Source organism: Callithrix jacchus, chromosome 11 (assembly GCF_049354715.1).
Source record: "Callithrix jacchus isolate 240 chromosome 11, calJac240_pri, whole genome shotgun sequence".
Classification (NCBI taxonomy): domain Eukaryota; kingdom Metazoa; phylum Chordata; class Mammalia; order Primates; family Cebidae; genus Callithrix; species Callithrix jacchus.
Genome location: NC_133512.1, coordinates 118,527,876 through 118,546,034, shown reverse-complemented (window position 1 = coordinate 118,546,034; position 18,159 = coordinate 118,527,876). Strand labels below are relative to the sequence as shown.

At 44.7% G+C, this 18,159-nt stretch overlaps 1 protein-coding gene and 1 non-coding gene across 24 annotated transcripts in view; both read right to left on the bottom strand.

The window, feature by feature from the left end:
• Positions 1–18,123, bottom strand: part of IMPDH1 (inosine monophosphate dehydrogenase 1) — a 65,080-nt gene extending 46,957 nt beyond the window's left edge. For 9 of the 23 annotated variants that reach the window (XM_078343826.1, XM_078343839.1, XM_078343845.1 and 6 more), the window contains exons 1-2: positions 17,545–18,123; positions 15,481–15,573 (exon numbers count right to left, since the gene is read on the bottom strand). The gene's annotated coding sequence lies outside the window, so the exon portion shown is untranslated. Of the gene's footprint in view, positions 1–15,480; positions 15,711–16,271; positions 17,480–17,544 lie in introns of all 23 variants that reach the window. The other 14 variants (XM_009003115.6, XM_035254818.3, XM_009003116.6 and 11 more) reach the window with 12 other exon arrangements.
• Positions 4,173–4,234, bottom strand: LOC118143960 (U7 small nuclear RNA). Its single transcript, XR_004728438.1, has one exon. It is a non-coding gene; the product is annotated as a U7 small nuclear RNA (small nuclear RNA).
• Positions 18,124–18,159: the final 36 nt, after the last annotated feature.

The window sequence follows — 18,159 nt, the reverse complement described above, 5'->3', positions numbered from 1 at the left end:
AGATTGGGAGTTCGAGACCAGCCTGACCAACATGGAGAAACCCTGTCTCTAAAAAAAAAAAATTAAATTAAAAAAATAAAAAATATATATAGAAGAGTTGTTGATGTGTCTTACTGAGGAAAACAGTAATAAATAAATAAATAAAGAGTTGTTGGTGTGAGAAGAGTAGAAATTTGTGCCTTTGGGGAACCCAGGAGTGTTGGCTGTACCCAAAATTACCCCCTAGGTAATACTGCTGAGGACGCTGCTTTTCTTGAAGCCTTGTTTCTTCTGGTCCCTTGCACCTCTGCTCCCAGCTCACCCTGGTCTGCTTTCAGATATCTTCCACTCCCAGAAGTCCAGAGGACACCCACTCTTATGTATGACTCTTGTGGTAATTAGTGTCCTAAAGCACTATCCACCTGCCTTGTTCCAAACCCTTCCCCATAATCCAATACAATAGTAAAAGGAGTTAGTCTGACATATCCTCAGCAAATGTGTAGATGGTGTCAACTCATGTCGGAATTCCTTCCCTTCCCTATTTTACAAACCACTCCGCTCCATCTATATTCGTTTCCTAGGGCTGTGGTAATAAAGTATCACAAACTAGGTGATTCAAAACAGTATAAATTTATTCTCTCACAGTTCTGGAGGCCAGAAGTCTGAAATCAGGGCATTGGAGGGCAACACTGCCAACTAGGAGAAGATCCTTGTTTTTTCCAGCTTCTGGCAGCCCCACACATTCCTTGGTTCACAGCACCCTAACTAATCTCTCTGCCTCTGGCATCACATGGCCATATTCCCTCTGTCTAGCTGTGTCCAACTTTTCCTCTTCTTATAAGGACACCAGTCACATTGGATTAGGGCCCACCCTAATCCAGTGCCCCTCATTCCATCTCCTCATTTGCAAATAAAGAGAATACTATTTGGACTGTGTGTGCATGGAGCATAGGAAAATGGCCACTGTCAAACAGTGTTCCTAGGAAGGCTACTTCACAGTATGGAACAAGAGCCTAAACAGGTGTGTGGGCTGTGTGTAGTGGCTCATGCCTGTAATCCCAACACTTTGGGAGGCTGAGGCAAGAAGACGGCTTGAGCCCAGGAGTTCAAGACCAGTCTGGGCAACAGGGTGAGTCCCTGTCTCTACAATATATCAAAATAAAAAACCCAAAAGTCCCAGGAATGGTGGTGTGTGCCTGTGGCACCAGCTATTTGGGAAGCAAAGATGGGAAGATGGCTTGAGCCTGGGAGGTCGAAATTGTAACAAGCCATGATGGCACCACTGCACTCCAACTTGGGTGATAGAACGAGATCCTGTCTCAAAAACAAAACGAAACAAAAACAAACACATGCCTTCTGATATTTACTCACAGGCATTAATCTTAAGGAAATAATTGGGCAAACATAAAAATGTAAGTATATATTCATTGCAGCTTTGCTTAAAACAGTAAAAAGCAACACAGACATTCTAAATGAATTCAAAGGAGAATTTATTTACTCTTAAAGTGGTTGAAACTCAACGGAATTCTTTACTTTTATCTATGTTTCCTTCTCTTAGAACCACAACACTCTTGCAGATATTAAAATGATGTCCTTTTATGAAACAATTAGAAACTTGAATAGAGTTTGATATTAGGAATCACTGTTGATATTTTAGCTATGTAATAATGCTTTAGCTTTGTTAAAAATGTGTAAACCTTTATTTATTTTTTATTGTAGTCTTTTTTTCTTTTTAGACGGAGTCTTGTTCTGTCACCCAGGCTGGAATGCAGTGGCATGATCTCAGCTCACTACAACCTCCGCCTCCTGGGTTCAAGCAATTTTCCTGCCTCAGCCTCCTGAGTAGCTGGGCTTACAAGCATGCACCACCACACTTGGCTAATTTTTTTGTATTTTTAGTAGAAACAGGGTTTCACCATGTTGGTCAGGCTGGTCTCGAACTCCTGACCTCGTGATCTGCCCACCTCAGCCTCCCAAAGTGCTGGTATTACAGGCATGAGCCACCACTCCTGGCCATATTTTATTATTTTTTTTCTGAGATAAGGTCTCTGTGTCACTCAGGCTAGAGTGCAGTGGTGCAATCACAGCTCACTGTAGCCTCAACCTCCCTGGCTCAAGCTATCCTCCTGCCTCAGCCTCCTGAGTAGCTGGGACTACAGGTACCTGCCACCAGGCCCAGATAATTTTTAAGTTTTTTTTTGTAGAGATGAGGTCTTCCAAAGTTGCCTGGGCTGGTCTCGAATTCCTGGGCTCAAGTGATCCTCCCATCTTGGCCTCCCAAAGTGCTGGGATTACAGGCATGAGCCACTGTACCTGGCCTTCAGTCTTCAGATTCTACGGATGTGTACCAGATATTTGCAGGTAAACTGACAGGTTTATAGAATGTACTTCAAATAATATAGGAGCAGGAGAGAGCACATGGGTGTGTGACTGGAGCAGGATTGGCCATGGGTTAAGGGTTGCTGGGGGCTGAGGATTGGATACACAGAGGCTATTCTGCTCATCTGTCTACTTTTGTGTATGATCTAAATTCTCTATAATAAAAAGTTAAACAAAGTATATATTTAATTGAATTCTGTTTATGTAGAATCTTCTAGGTATCAAAACTTTATAAATGGTTCTAATTGACACTTCTCCATTATGTAATTTCTTAAACTGTCTGCTTCTCTAACTTAATTGTTTTCCAGGATGAAATAAGTATCAAAATATCTGGACACCTGACAGTCTTCTACATATAGAAGAGATTAAGACTCATTAATTTTCTAAATACGCATTATTGTACTCTTTAGTGAAGAAAGAATTAAGTCAAATTTTTGCCTTCAGGCCAGGCACGGTGGCTTACGCCTGTAATCCCAGCACTTCGGGAGACTGAGGCAGATGGACTGTTTGAGGTCAGGAGTTTGAGACCAGCCTGGCTAACATGGTGAAACCCCATCTCTACTAAAAATACAAAAATTAGCCAGGCGTGGTGGCAGGCACCTGTAATCCCAGCTACTCAGGAGGCTGAGGCAGGAGGATTACTTGAACCCGAGAGGCAGAGGTTGCAGTGAGCCGAGATTGTGCCATTGCACTCCAGCCTGGGGGACAAGGGTGAAACTTCGTCTCAAAATAAATAAATAAATAAAAATAAAATAAATAAATAAATGGAAGTTAATTAGTAAGTGTTTATATGTCAATTTTGTGTGACTTTTACTAATTTTAGGTGAGTTATTGTAGCTGCATATATTATAATAGTATACTTCTATTACATTTTTCTTTTAGATGGAGTTTCACTCTTGTTGACCAGGCTGGAGTAGTGCAATGGTGCGGTCTCAGCTCATTGCAACCTCCGCCTCCTGGGTTCAAGTGATTCTCCTGCCTCAGCCTCCTGAGTAGCTGGGATTACAGGTGACCATCACCATACCTGGCTAATTTTTATATCTGAGGTAGAGATGGGGTTTTTACCATGTTGGCCAGGCTGGTCTCGAGCTCCTGACCTCAGGTGATCCGCCCAGCTCAGCCTCCCAAAGTGCTGAGATTACAGACATGAGCCACCATGCCTGGCTATTTTTATTAATTTTTAACTTTTATTATACATGAGTCATATATAAATTTAAATGATTTGTTATAAGGCCCAGAGCCTTATCATCTAAGGGTGTGATGATACTATCAAGCTTCCAGATCTATCAGTTAAATAATTAAGGGTAGGAGGGAAGACGTGTACTAAAGACAAGTAGTTCAGTCTCCAAACTCCCTTGCCCAGTGGTTTTTCATACTTGACATTTAATAAATAGTTGTTGAATAAATGACTGTGAAAAAGAAGAAAATGGTCATAAACAAAATTGAAAGCAAATAGGCCAGGTATTGTGGCTCATGCCTATAATCTCAGCACTTTGGGAGGCCTAGGCAGGAGGATTGCTTGAACCCAGGCATTCAAGACCAGTCTGGGTAACATAGTGAGACCCCGTCTCTACTACTAAAAAATAAAAATTATTTTTAAAAAATTAAAAGCAAATATGCAGGGAAGTACTTTCATAAGTACAATACAAAGGCTTCAATTTCTTAATATATCAAGAACTTGGGAAATTGGTAACAAAAGCATGAAATCTTCAACAGAAAAATGACAATGCTAAATAAATGCAGAATAAATGAAAGAATAAGTGGGGGCTACTAGAGAGATGCCTTTCCTTTAATTTAACATGTTAATTTTTGTAAGGGGCTTTCTAGTAAAGACCCAAAAGCCTGCTAGACAAATTCTCAAAGAGCTGTAACACTAACACACTAATTTTGCAAGAGTACATCGGGGACCATATGGAGGCAAGGGGACCTCAGGTATGTGAAAGAGGACTTAAAAAATGCAAAGAGCTCAGCTGCAGAGCTGGCTTAAGCCTTTTTCAGATTAGCAGGAGGACAGGAAAGGAATTGTTGCATGGCCTGGCAGTCATGCAGCTGCCAGGTCAGCTGACATCAAGTGTCCCAAGTTGGGGAAAGCACTGGTGAGCTCCCTGCTTTGGAAGCAGGAATGTGGCTTTACTGGGAAGCTACCATTTGAGGAGGAAATCTGTATCTAGGTAGACAGCAGTCTCCTAACAGCAGAGTGGGGAGAGAGCTGGAGGAGGAAGAGGAGGACAAGGGAAAGGGCCTACCTGGAGCAAGGTCAGCTCTCTGTTCTTCCCTGATGGGTGGGTCACAGTGGCCCGACCTCAGGGGTAGGGTTAGAGGAAACCTGGGCTCTGATGACAGCGGCAACTTCTCAGTCCTGTCTGGTGCATAAAAACACCTTTTCCTTGGTCAACCAGGTAATGTGACTCTGGGGCTTAGCCAACTGCAGCCTGGTTACTGTGCTTGGTTACTGGCCTTTGCCCTGTCTCCAGATCTTGGAATGACTTTGGCTTTACACACTTCCCTCTAGAGGCCTCATAAGTGAAGCCTCATCCTCAGGAGACAAGGGTGACTTTTCATAGTGCACCCCCTTTGTGGGAAGGGTATACTGACCTTTGGGAGTGCACAAAGGGCACTTCCCTCCTTTCTTGGCTTGGAAAAAGTAGGAAAGCTCAGCCAGCCCATGTCAACTGTTTCCTGGGTAATTCAATAAGCCAACCAAAGAACCTGAACTTCCTGCAGTGATGAGGCCAACACACAGTCTCAGGTATACAAAACCACCAAGAGTCACATGCCCCTTGACTCAGAGACTTACCCCAGGAGGCTGTGAAAGCCACAGGCCCAGGCCCGCAGGGTACCAGGAGTCACATGGACAATGAGAACATCAACAGGCTTGAGGCCACTAACAGGTGCAAAGGTTCCTAGTGTATATACATTTGCCTAATATGTACACATCTGTCCTGATTTACATACTCAGAGCCCCCTGGGCAGTACACATCCCATGATGTACTGAGCTCCTTATTTTAGGTAGAACCCCCTTTTTGAGCTAGTCCCCAGGCTGCTCATTTTACTTGCTGAGATTCTCCACATCCCTCTATTCCTCCTTCTCCCTGATTTCTCTCTGTTGTGCAGATAGAAGTGGCAAGGGACAATGGTGATTTTATTCCAGAAGACTGAGGAAAAGACTCTATAAAGCATTCAGTTATAGAATCTAATTGGCTAGACCTAATGGAGCTCAGTCAGCTTGCTTTCACAACAAGCAAGGATCCTGAGGCTGGAGAAGTGAAGAAGTTTGCCCAAGGCCCCAGGCCGGGCAGTGGTTGAGTCTGAATCTGATGATACAGGTGAGATGGGCAGGTTCAGTTTAGCTAGAGAGTTTAAGAGAGTTTAGTTAGCTCGAGGGTAGGGTTGGGGTTGGTTTACTGATTTTTTTTTTGAGACAGAGTCTCACTCTGTCACCCAGGCTGGAGTTCAGTGGCACGATCTTGGCTCACTGCAACCTATGCCTCCTGGGTTCAAGCAATTCTCCTGCCTCAGCCTCTCAAATATCTGGAACTATAGGCGTGCACCACTACACCCAGCTAATATTTGTTTTTTTTTTTGTTTTTTTTTTTTGAGACAGAGTCTCACTCTGTCACTCAGACTGGAGTGCAATAGTGTGATTTCGGCTCACTGCAACCTTCACCTCTCGGGTTCAAGCAATTCTCCTGCCTCAGCCTCCTGAATAGCTGGGATTATAGGCACACACTACCAAGCCTGGCTAATTTTTTTTTGGATTTTTAGTAGAGACGAGGTTTCACCATGGTGGTCAAGCTGGTCTTGAACCCCTGACCTCATGATCTGCCTGCCTCAGCCTCCCAAAGTGTTGGGATTACAGGTGTGAGCCACCATGCCTGGCCCAATTTTTGTATTTTAGTAGAGATGGGGTTTCAACATGTTAGCCAGGCTGGTTTCAAATGCCTGATCTCAGGCAGTCTGCCAGCCTTGGCCTCCCAAAGTGCTAGGATTACAGGCATGAGCCACCACACCTGGCCTGGTTTACTAATCTTTAGTGGGTGTGAGTGACAAAGACTGATCCACTGATAACAAATAAGCATCTGGTTTGCACAAGGCACAGACTGAGAAGCAAATATATTTTTAAATCTTTTTTTTTTCTTCTATTTTTGAGATGGAGTTTCGCTCGTGTTACCCAGGCTGGAGTGCAATGGTGCGATCTCGGCTCACCGCAACCTCCGCCTCTGGGTTCAAGCAATTCTCCTGCCTTAGCCTCCCACGTAGCTGGGACTACAGGCACGCACCACCATGCCCAGCTAATTTTTTTGTATTTTTAGTAGAGATGGGGCTTCACCATGTTGACCAGGATGGTCTTGCTCTCTTGACCTTGTGATCCACCCGGCTCGGCCTCCCAAAGTGCTGGGATTATAGGTGTGAGCCACCACGCCTGGCTATATCTTTAAATCTTAAAACAACCCTCTCAAAGTTACAGGAGATAACTAATTAACAGAGATTATCAATAAATGAGGATGATGCTTATAATACATTTTAAAATTTTTATTTTGCCTGGGCGCAGTGGCTCACACCTGTAATCCCAGCACTTTGGGAGGCCAAGGCGGGTGGATCAGGAGTTCCAGAACAGCCTGGCCAACATGGCAAAACCCCGTCTCTACCAAAAATACAAAAATTAGCCAGGTGTGGGGGTGGGCACCTGTAATTCCAGCTACTCAGGAGGCTGAGGCAAAAGAGTTGGTTGAACCAGGGAGGCAGAGGTTGCAGTAAGCCAAGATCACATCACTGTACTCCAGCCTGGGTGACAGAGCAAGACTCCATCTCAAAAAAAAAAAATTATTTTGGATTCAGTGGGTCCATGTGCAGATTTGTTACATGGGTATATTGCATAATGGGCTTCTAGTGAACCCATCACCCGAACAATGAACACTGCACCCAGTGAGTAGTTTTTCAAAAGAGATCCTCTTTGGGAGTCCCTGGTAAGAACTTTTAGGAATAATATAAGACATTCTTTTAAGAATAATACAAGCATTCTCTAGACTAACATGCTTATCAACTGAGAGGCATAAACTCAACTGCTGTATCAGCAACTGATACCCCAACATGCAAAAGAACCTGGGATGGGGGACTGGGGAGGTTTCCACAGTCAAATGGGAGAGCTGGGAGCCTGAGACACCAGCAGTTTTAGCTGACTTTCAGGATCTGTCAGGCGAGGGGCTGAGGGGTACAGTGTAGGTAGGGGTTTGGGCCTCCATCATTGAAAGGAGAGATTCTGACTGGACAGCTTTTTCTCCAGTCCTTTAGCTAAAGGATGAGGGGTCACTGGTAAAGGAAAACAGGGTGGGAGTCTCCTCAAAGGCCAGTTGTCCTCTATGCCTCACTACCCCCTCTCCTGTCAGCAGCCGCTGTCCTAGGCTAAGATAAGAGGCAGCAGGACAGCCCCCTGACCTGCTCTAGCCAAGCTGGAGCAGAGTCACGGAGTGAGCTGGCCAGCAGCAGAAATGTCTGGGCATCTGGGTCTGGGGGGAGAGGTGCCAGCTGGCTAGGCCGAGAGAAAATGTGCCCATGTGCACACACATGTGTAAAGGTAGGGCATGTGTGTGTGAACATATGCAGCAGAGGGGAAGAGCAGCTGTTGTAACTCTGAATGAAAATGGCACAGACACCAGGAGAACCCCATTGTCTCCAAACCCATAGACTCAGACTCTGCCTCCCTGCCAGAAGCAAGATACCCATCTACTCTGGTAGCACCACCTCGACCACCTACCAAAGAGCAATGGAGCTCATTACAGGCCTGGCCCTTTTTTTTTTTTGAGACACAGTTTCACTCTTGTTACCCAGGCTGGAGTGCAATGGCGCGATCTCGGCTCACCGCAACCTCTGCCTCCTGGGTTCAAGCAATTCTCCTGCCTCAGCCTCCCGAGTAGCTGGGACTACAGGCGCACACCACCATGCCCAGCTAATTTTTGTATTTTTAGTAGAGACAGGGTTTCACCATGTTGACTAGGATGGTCTCAATCTCTTGACCTCGTGATCCACCCGCCTCGGCCTCCCAAAGTGCTGGGATTATAGGCGTGAGCGACTACGCCCGGCCGGGCCTGGCCCTTTTGCAGCTAACCTGGGCTGCCCCATGCTGAGAGACCCCACTGTGACCACCGAGAGAAGATGACAGCAAGGAGGAAGGCTCCCCCTATGTTATAACATTCAATGATTTTATGGTTCCATGAAGGAAAGAGAAAGCAACGTGTCAATACACAGATTTATCCTAAACTGCTGATGGACTAAACTCTCTGCTGATGAATAAACTCTCTTAAATACATGTCTCCAGTGAGTTTCCTTTTTGATTCTAATTACCTCCCCAAGACAGAGGACTGTCCCCAAGCCTTTACTGAGATGAGAATATAGGGACTTCTTCACCCCAAATCTTTCCTAAGGTTTGCTTTTACTTACATATGTTTTCAAAACATTCATTGAATATTTTTTCTTCTTTTATTTTATTTATTTATTTATTTTTGAGAGGGAGTCTTGCTCCATCACCCAGGCTGAAGTGCAATGGTGCAATATTAGCTCACTGCAAACTCCACCTCCTGGGTTCAAGCTATTCTCCCGTCTCAGCCTCCAGAGTAGCTGGGACCACAGGCACATGCCACCACGCCTAGCTAATTTTTCTATTTTTAGTAGAAACAGGGTTTTACCAAATTGGTCAGGCTGGTCTCGACCTCCTGACCTCAAGTGATCCACCCACCTCGGCCTCCCAAAGTTCTGGGATTACAGGCATGAGCCACTGCGCTAGGCCCTTTTTCTTATAATATATGCTCATAGTAGAAAAATTAAAACTCAGGAAACTGTAAAACCTCCATAATCCATCCCATCCTCACTTTACTTCCACTAGGCCTCATATATACCTGCCACAGGATGCCCCATCACGTTAAAATGCACCCACATCTCACAACCGAAGTTACCATGCTGAGTTAAACTGTCTAGTTGGCCAGGCATGGTGACTCACACCTGTAATCCTTGTACATTGGGAGGCTGAGGTGGGTGGATCCCTTGAGGACAGGAGTTCAAAAGCAGCCTGGCCAACATGGTGAAACCCCATCTCTGGTATATACAAAAAAGTTAGCCAGACATGGTGATGGGCAGCTACTCAGAAGGCTGAGGCAGGAGAATTGCTTGAATCTGGAAGGTGGAAGTTGCAGTGAGCCAAGATGGTGCCACTGCCCTCCAGCCTGGGTGACAGAGCGGAACTCCATCTCAAAAAAAAAAAGAAAAAAGAAAAGAAACTCTAGTTAACATATAGTTTTCAGGCCTTTGATTAAATATTTATGAATTTTAGTTTTGACATTAAAAAATTTTAGTTTTTTTGAGACAGAGTTTTGCTCTGTCAGCCAGGCTATAGTGTAGTGGCATGATCTCGGCTCACTGGAAACTCCATCTCCTGGGCTCAAGCAATTTTTCTGCCTTAGCCTCCCGAGTAGCTGGGATTACAGGTGTGTGCCACCATGTCCTGCCAATTTTTGTATTTTTAGTAGAGACAGGGTTTCACCATGTTGGTCAGGCTGGTCTCGAACTCCTGACCTCAGGCAATACCCCCACCTCGGCCTCCTAAAGTGCTGGGATTACAGGCGTGAGCTTAAAGCCAACATACTTTGTTTTCTATAACTCAAATGTGTTTGAGAGTCTTGAAAAATCCATAAGCCAGAGGAACTATGCTTATTATAACTAATGAAAAAAAGGATCTTGCCCAGTGAAAAATGTTACTATTTAAAAGTAGATATATGTCAGTCTCTCTCTCTCTCTCTCTCTCTCTCTATGTATTTATCATGGATAACTTATAGAGCCCATACAGTTTTTTTGAATACTGGTTTTTTTCCTACTCTACATTGTTCATCCAGTATGTCCCAGAGCTTGACAGCAGAGGCCTGCTGTGTCGGTGGGAGTCCCCCACACACACTGCAGCTTCTCAGTGCAGGTTCTAGGATCACACACTTCATAGGCAGAAAGGCTCTGAGAAAGACGGCTTGTCTCGCTCAGACCTGTGCTTCACAGATGAGGAAATTGAGGCCTGAAGAAGTGACTGGCCTCAGGTGAGTGTTTAGTTAGTGCTACGACCAGACTCTGAATTGAGGTTGCTGGCTCAGGTGGGAGGTGAAGAAGCCACTGCTTGCCTTGCGTGCCCTTTGTCCAACTTCCAGGGCCAACTCTCTGTGGGCACCTTCCTCTGGTGCCATACCGCCAGGCTTTCCCACTTCACTCCCACCTCCCACTAGCTGCTCCAAGCTCTTGACCCAATTTCCCCAACCAAACCCCCTTGTTTTCCCTTCATTGTCACAACATTCCTCAAGCTGTAAATTTACATGTTAGTAGATTTTATTTTTTTTCTGATTGTAAAGTAACAGATGTAAATGGGAGAAAACAGGAGTAAAAAAAGTAGTTCATTATCATATCACCCAGAGACGATCATTGCTAAAATGCTATGCAACAAACATCAATGAATAGAATTAGAAACCGATCAGCTGCTCTGTTGTTATTAATTTTTTTAGAGACAGGGTCTTGTTATGTTGTCCAGGCTCAAGCAATGTTCCCACCTTAGCTTCCCAAAGTACTGAGATTATAGGCATCAGCCACCAAGCTCAGTACGTTCCTTTCAGTAATAAAATATCTCAGATACACAAACATGATTCATTTACTCAACAAATATTTGTTGAGCATGTACTATATTTTGGAAGGCACTATTTTGGGTTTAGGAACATAGTAATTGACACAACAGTCCGAGTCCTTGTTCTCACAGAGCTACATTCTAGTGAAGGAAGATAGATTCTCAACAAATAAGTATAAAATAGGTTTGTATTGAGTACTATGAAGAAAGAATGAAACAGGGTAAAGCAGGAGAGTAGGTGGTGAGTGTTGCTGTACAGAGGATGATTAGTAAAGCCTCCTGAGAAATAACATTTGATCAGGGTCCAGAAGGAAGTGACAGAGTGAGCCACTTATCCATTCATTCATCAAATATTGAACATGTTTCAGATACTGAGGACATAGTAGTGAATAAAAGTGACATTCCACTCTGGGGCACTGGTCCTCCTCTTCATTGGAGACACCTTGTACTATTTTACCTAAAGGCCTGAAGACTGAATTGTACAGGAAGGAAAGGAAGAGGAAGAGCTATCCTTTATTTTTGTTTTGGCCGGGCGCAGTGGCTTGTGTCTATAATCTCAGCACTTTAGGAGACCAAGGCAGGTGGGTCACTCAAACAAGAGTTTGAGACCAGCCTGGCCAACATGTTGAAACCCATCTCTACTAAAAAAAAAAATACAAAAAGTAGCTGGGTGTGATAGCTGTGGCTGCCACCTGTAGTTCCAGCTACTTGGGAGGCTGAGGCAGGAGAATCGCTTGAACATGGGAGGCAGAGGTTGCAGTGAGCCAAGATGGTACCACTGCATAAATAAATAAAATACTTTCATATATTTATTTACCTAATAAAGCTGGTCTTGAACTCCTGATCTCAACTGATCCACCCGCCTCGGCCTACCAAAGCTGGGATTATAGGCATGAGCCACTGCATACGACCAACCCTTAACATTTTTACATGCAGACTTAAACAGCCTAAAATTGGCCAGGTGCGGTGGCTTACACCTGTAATCCCAGCTCCTTGGCAGATCACTGGAGGTCAGGAGGTCGAGACCAGACTGGCGAACATGGTGAAACCCCATCTCTACTAAAAACACAAAAGTCAGCTGGGTGTGGTGGTGGGTGCCTGTAATCCTAGCTACTCAGGAGGCTGAGGCAGGAGAATCACTTGAACCTGGGAGGAGAAGGTTGCAGTGAGCTGAGATTGCACCATTGCACTCCAGCCTGGGTGACAAGAGCAAGACTCCAACTCAAAAACAAAAAAAGTCTACAATTAATCAATATTTACTTTCCTCCCAACCAAACAAAAACTCTTTCAACCTTGTCTCTGCTCACTGTTCCCATCTGAAATGTTTACCAATTTTTAAGTTTATCTTGTTTTTACTTTTCTAAATCAACCATTATTATTAAAAATGGTTTTGAGTAGTCATAATTTGTCTAGATGCACCCATGTTTTGTAAATATTTCCTCACCATATTTTCTTGTATTTCCCTATTTCCTTTTGGGTTCAGTGTTGTTTCTTAGGTTCACTCTTCAGAAGTTTCCATGGTAAGGGCCTATGGCAGCTAACTCTTCGTTTTTGGTTGTTGCGTTTTTTGGGACAAGAGTCTCTCTCTGTTGCCCAGACTGGAGTGCAGTGGTGCGATCTTGGCTTACTGCAACCTCTGTCTCGCAGTTCAAGTGATTCTCCTGCCTTAGCCTCCTGAGTAGCTGGGATTACCAGTATGTCATCACATCCGGCTAATTTTTGTATTTTTAGTAGAGACAGAGTTTCACCAGATTGGCTAGCCTGGGCTCACTCCTGACCTCGTGATTCATCCACCTCGGCCTCCCACAGTGCTGGGATTACAGGTGTGAGCCACCTTGCCCAGCCAACTATTTGCTTTTGTCATCTGAAGATGTCTCAATCTGCCCTCCTTTTTAAAAAAATGACTTTATTCAGATACAGTTCACATACCAGAAATCCACCGTTTTAAAGTATACAATTCAACGGTGAAGTATATTCATAGACTTGTACAACTGTCACCACTAATTTTAGAACATCACCAGCCCACACACCAAAAAAAACCACCCTGTACCCACTAGCAGTCATTCCCCAGTTCCCTCTCCTCCCTGGCAACCACTAACCTACTTTCTGTCTCTGTCGATTTGCCTTTTTATTTTCTTTTGAGACAGTCTCACTCTGTTGCCCAGACTGGAGGGCAGTGGCATGATCTCAGCTCACTGCAACATCCATCTCCTGGGTTCAAGCGATTCTCCTGTCTCAAACTCCCAAGTAGCTGGGACTACAGGTGAGCATCATCATGCCCAGCTAATTTTTGTATTTTTAGTAGAGACAGGGTTTCACCATGGCCAGGCTGGTCTCAAACTCCTGACCTCCAAGTGATCTGCCTGCCTCTGTCTCTGTGCTGGGATCCTCAAAGTGCTGGGGCTGCAGGTGGGAGCCACTACAACCAGCCCTGGATTTGCCTATTTCTGACATTTCATATCAATGGAATCATACAGTATATGCCCTTTGTGTCTGGTTTCTTTCACTTAGCATAGTATGTTCAAGGTGTATCCATATTATAGCATGTGCCAATACTTCATTTTTTATGGCTGAATCATATTTGTATCACATTTTGTTTATCCTTTAGCCAGCTGACAGAGGTTGTTTCTACTTTTTTGGCTATTATGAATAATGCTGCAATGAACATTTGTGTATAAGCATTTGTGTGTGAACATATAACTTCAGTTCACTTGGGTATACATTTAGGAATGAAATTGCTGGAACATATGGTAATTCCCTGTTTTTTTTTCTTTTCTTTTTTCTTTTGAGACAGAGTCTCACACTGTTGCCCAGGCTGGAGTGCAATGGTGCAATCTCTGCTCACTGCAACCTCCACCTCCCAGGTTCAAGCGATTCTCCTGCCTCAGTCTCCTGAATAGCTGGGATTACAGGCGTGCGCCACCACACCAGGCTAATTTTTTTTTTTGAGATGGAGTTTCGCTCTTGTTACCCAGGCTAGAGTGCAATGGCACGATCTCAGCTCACCGCTATCTCTGCCTCCTGGGTTCAAGCAATTCTCCTGTCTCAGCCTCCTGAGTAGCTGGGATTACAGGTGTGCGCCACCATGCCCAGCTAATTTTTTGTATTTTTAGTAGAGACGGGGTTTCACCATATTGGCCAGGCTGGTCTTGAACTCCTGACCTTGTGATCTGCCCACCTTGGCTTCCCAAAGTACAGAGATTACAGCGTGAGCTACCCCACCCAGCTGATCATACGGTAATTCTATGTTTAACTTTTTGAGGAACTACTCTAAAGCAGCTGCACCATTGATATTCTAACAGTAACGTATAAGCATTCGATTTTCTCTACATTTGCATCAACATTTGTTATTTTCTGGGTTTTTTTTTTTTTTGCTTGTGTGACAGTCATCCTAGTGAGTGTGAGGTGGTATCTCACTGTATTCTGTATTTTATGTTCATTTTAACAAACTATACTATATACTCTTTTAACAATATATTGTGGAGCTCTTATCGATATGTACAGAACATAATCTCTTTTTTCTGGCTTTATAATTCACTGTCTGAATGTACGATCTTTTACTTAACCAGTTCTCTACTGACGGGCTCTTTTTTCCAATCTTCTACTATGACAAACAGTGCTGCAACAACTCCCTTTACACCCTACATTCTCTACATGCGGAAGTCTGTCTGTAAGGATAACTCCTAAAAGTGGAGTTCTGGGCTAAAGGGCATATGTATACTTTTATTTTTACAGATATTGCCAAATGGTACTCAGTGGTCTTTTTTAATACCTCAATGGTCTTGAGGTGTTTAAAAAAAAAAAAAAAGCGGGGGATGGGGAGACAGATATTGACAAATTGATTTCATAATGAATGTGCCGGTTTATAGTCACCAGAAATGTAAGTACACATTCTCTAAATGAATACTAGCTGATAAGATCAAATCTGTGAAAATACTGTGTTCTTAGTATGGTACTCTTGTGTGGGTTGACTTCAGAATCACTTCTTTTTAGCGGCTTTGGGAGAGGGCAGCTTATAAAAAGCTTTCCTTGGTTGCAGTTCCAAGGAGAAGGTAGAGCCTGAAAAGGGCTTGACCTGGAGCCCTTATCTACCTTTCGTTGGTGAAACAATGGGTACTCACTGAAGATGCTGGGTAAAATATTCATTTAGTCCTTCAATCAACAAATATTTATCAAAAGGCTACTATTTGGTGCTAGCTGCTGGGGAAGGAATGAAACAAAATCAGACCAAACACTCCTTTCACTGACATTTTCAGGCTTTTGAAGGGACTCAGACATTAACACAACTAAGGGTAAAATAACACATTGGGAAAGAGATGCTATCATGCCACTGGAACCTGGAATAGCATCCGAGGTCAGCAATTTGAATTGAGATATGAAAGATGAGTAAAAGACTAGGTAAAGAAAGTCTCTTCCTCCTCTGAAAGAAAAAGCATAGTTAACAAATAAAGAAGGCTGGGTACAGTGGCTCATACCTGCAATCCCAGCATTTTGGGAGGCTGAGGTGGGAGGACTGCTAAAGGTCAGGAGTTTGAGACCAGCCAGGGAAGCATAGAGAGACCTCATCTCTACAAAAAAAAAAAAGGAAAGAAACAAAAACTTAGCTGGGTGTGGTGGTGCGTGCCTGTAGTCCCAGGTGGGAGGATAGCTTGAGACCAGAAAGTCAAGGCTGTGGTGAGCAGTGATCGTGCCACTGTACTTCACCCTGGAAAACGGGGTGAGACCCTTTCTCAGCAACAACAAATAAAGAAGAGAGGCAATAATACCTACCTCATAGCATCATTAGAAAAATTAAGTAATACATGTAATGCATTTAGCAAATGCTCAGCACATGTCAGTTACTGGGAGAATTATTATTTTGTTTCCATTCTTTTTTTTAAAAAATAACCATATATTAGTGAATGTTAAAATCCCAGTTCCTCAAGCAAAACATTACCACCCTAGTTACATACTTACTTCTAAGCACTACCCCACACTGCCTTGGGTTGTTAGTTATCTTATACAGGTCATTTACTCAACCAGGTGACAAGCTTATTTGGAACAAGAATCTGGTTTTATACTTTTTAGCAAAATAATAGCTCCTATTTACTGAGCATATATGACATACTCTTTATGTACATTATTTCCAACCCTCACAACAACCTGGTTTTACAGATTCTCTTTATTTTACAGATAAGGAAACTAGAGTTCAAGAGGCTGAAGGCTGGCCTAAACCCTGATGCAAGCAGCTACATTTGTAGTGACGAAAGCACAGAGCTGCACTCACCCAAACACTTCTTATCTCCAGCTGTCGTTACCTTTAGACGGTGGCAGTGCGTATGGGGAGAGTTACTGGAGAGGCGCCCATCCCTTCTTCCAGCTGTGTAACGCATACATTTAGAACTCAGTAGAACCCAAAGGGTCATTGGGAAATTCCTGCACTCATTCACCAAGCCTAGGCTGCTAATGAGCAAAACCCCTCACTGGGAGTTGTGTACTTGATGATACAGATAATGTTAACACTCATGGAATGTTTTCTATGTGCCAAGCACTGTTGTAAGTGCTTTAGATGGATTAATTCATTTAGTATCCAGGTTAAGACTGTTATGATCCCACATAACAGCTGAGGAAACCAAACTACAAGAAGGTTAAAGGTTTTGTCCAAGGCCCTCACCTGGCAAAGTAGGGGCATTTGGATCTGGCAGTGATCTCACAGCTTGAGACTTATCTTAGTAACAGCGTGAGAGAAGGGTCACAGGGTCAAGCACAAAACCAGACGCAACTCTGGTATAACGAAGGACCAAAAATTCTGCGGGCTGAGCAGGAAAGTTGGTTCCAAATGTCTGCCTGCCTGCCAGCAGGCCTCCAACTTCAACCTTCTGCATTCCCGGCTTCCCCACCCCTTCATTCCCGACAGACCACAACCAGCCAGCCGGGAAAGGAGGGGTAAGGAAGCAGTGGGGATTTGGCTCCTCCCTTCCCGTCCAACAGCCCCTATTCAGCAGAGCCCGCCGAGCTCGCGGAGATGTAGAAAGTCTAGGTTCTTTCCCATGCGGCCCATGCACTAGACCCGGGCACACGGAAACGCCAGTTCTAAAGCCACCAGCAGCCTTCCCTTCCACCGGGTGGACGTTCCTTCCCAGGGGTCCTCCCCATTCCCAGTGTCTCTCCGGGACTCTACTTTCCGAGATTCCCCCGTTGCCTGCTCTCAAGACAGACCGTACAGTCTCGGCTGGGTGGTGGGGGTGGGGTGGGTGGAGGGGGGTGCTTGGTAGGGGGGTGCTTGGTAGGGCAGCCCAACCCCCAAATCTGGGCATAAGGCTGTATGGACTGTGACCTCCTGGCTCTTTAGTTCAAGCCAAAAGCACCCTTAAAAATCATCTAGCGGCCAGGCGCAGTGGCTCACGCCTGTAGCGCCAACACTTAGGGAGGCCGAGGCAGGAGGATCGCTTGAGATCAGGAGTTTGAGACCAGCCTGGGCAACACAGCGAGACTCTGAGAGAAGAGAAGAGAAAGAGGGAGAGGGGGAGGGGAGAAGAAAATCATCTAGTGGCCAATACCTTCATTACAGATGAGAAATCTGAGGCCCATTTAAATACCAAGTGACTTGCCCACATGTAGTTAGGATCCCATACCCGGGCCGGGTGTATTTCACATCTTCTTAAACGACACGACAAACTCTCACAGAAAGCAGAGCTTTACGTGGTGCACAAGGGCCTCACCATTCCAGAGAGATCGATGGCAACTGAAACTCGGGATCTGGAATCTTGGTATCTTTAAGAAGTGAAACAAAACCTGCTCTTCAGTCCTTGAAATGAAGAAAATAACGAGTGGGATGCGGGTCTGCCCTCTGACAATTTAGTGCTTGCTGAAATCTCTGGGGAAGAAGCCACCCTCCGCGGCAGGGCTTCACCGACACGAAGTACGCCGGTGTTTTTCACCCGCTAGGTAGGAGGGAGATGTACTCTCTGGCTCCTTCAAACGTTTTCTACGGCAGGAGATGGCAGTCGAGACGTCTCACTTCAGACCGCAATGACTCAAAACCGCAAGACGCGTACTTCTGGAAACAGTTCCGCAGGAGAGCACCCTGTACAGTCCCCAAACGCGGCAGGGCCGCGGACGTGCGTCCCGGCGTGTACGTCCCAGCGCGTGCGTGCGGGGTCAAGTGCGCATGC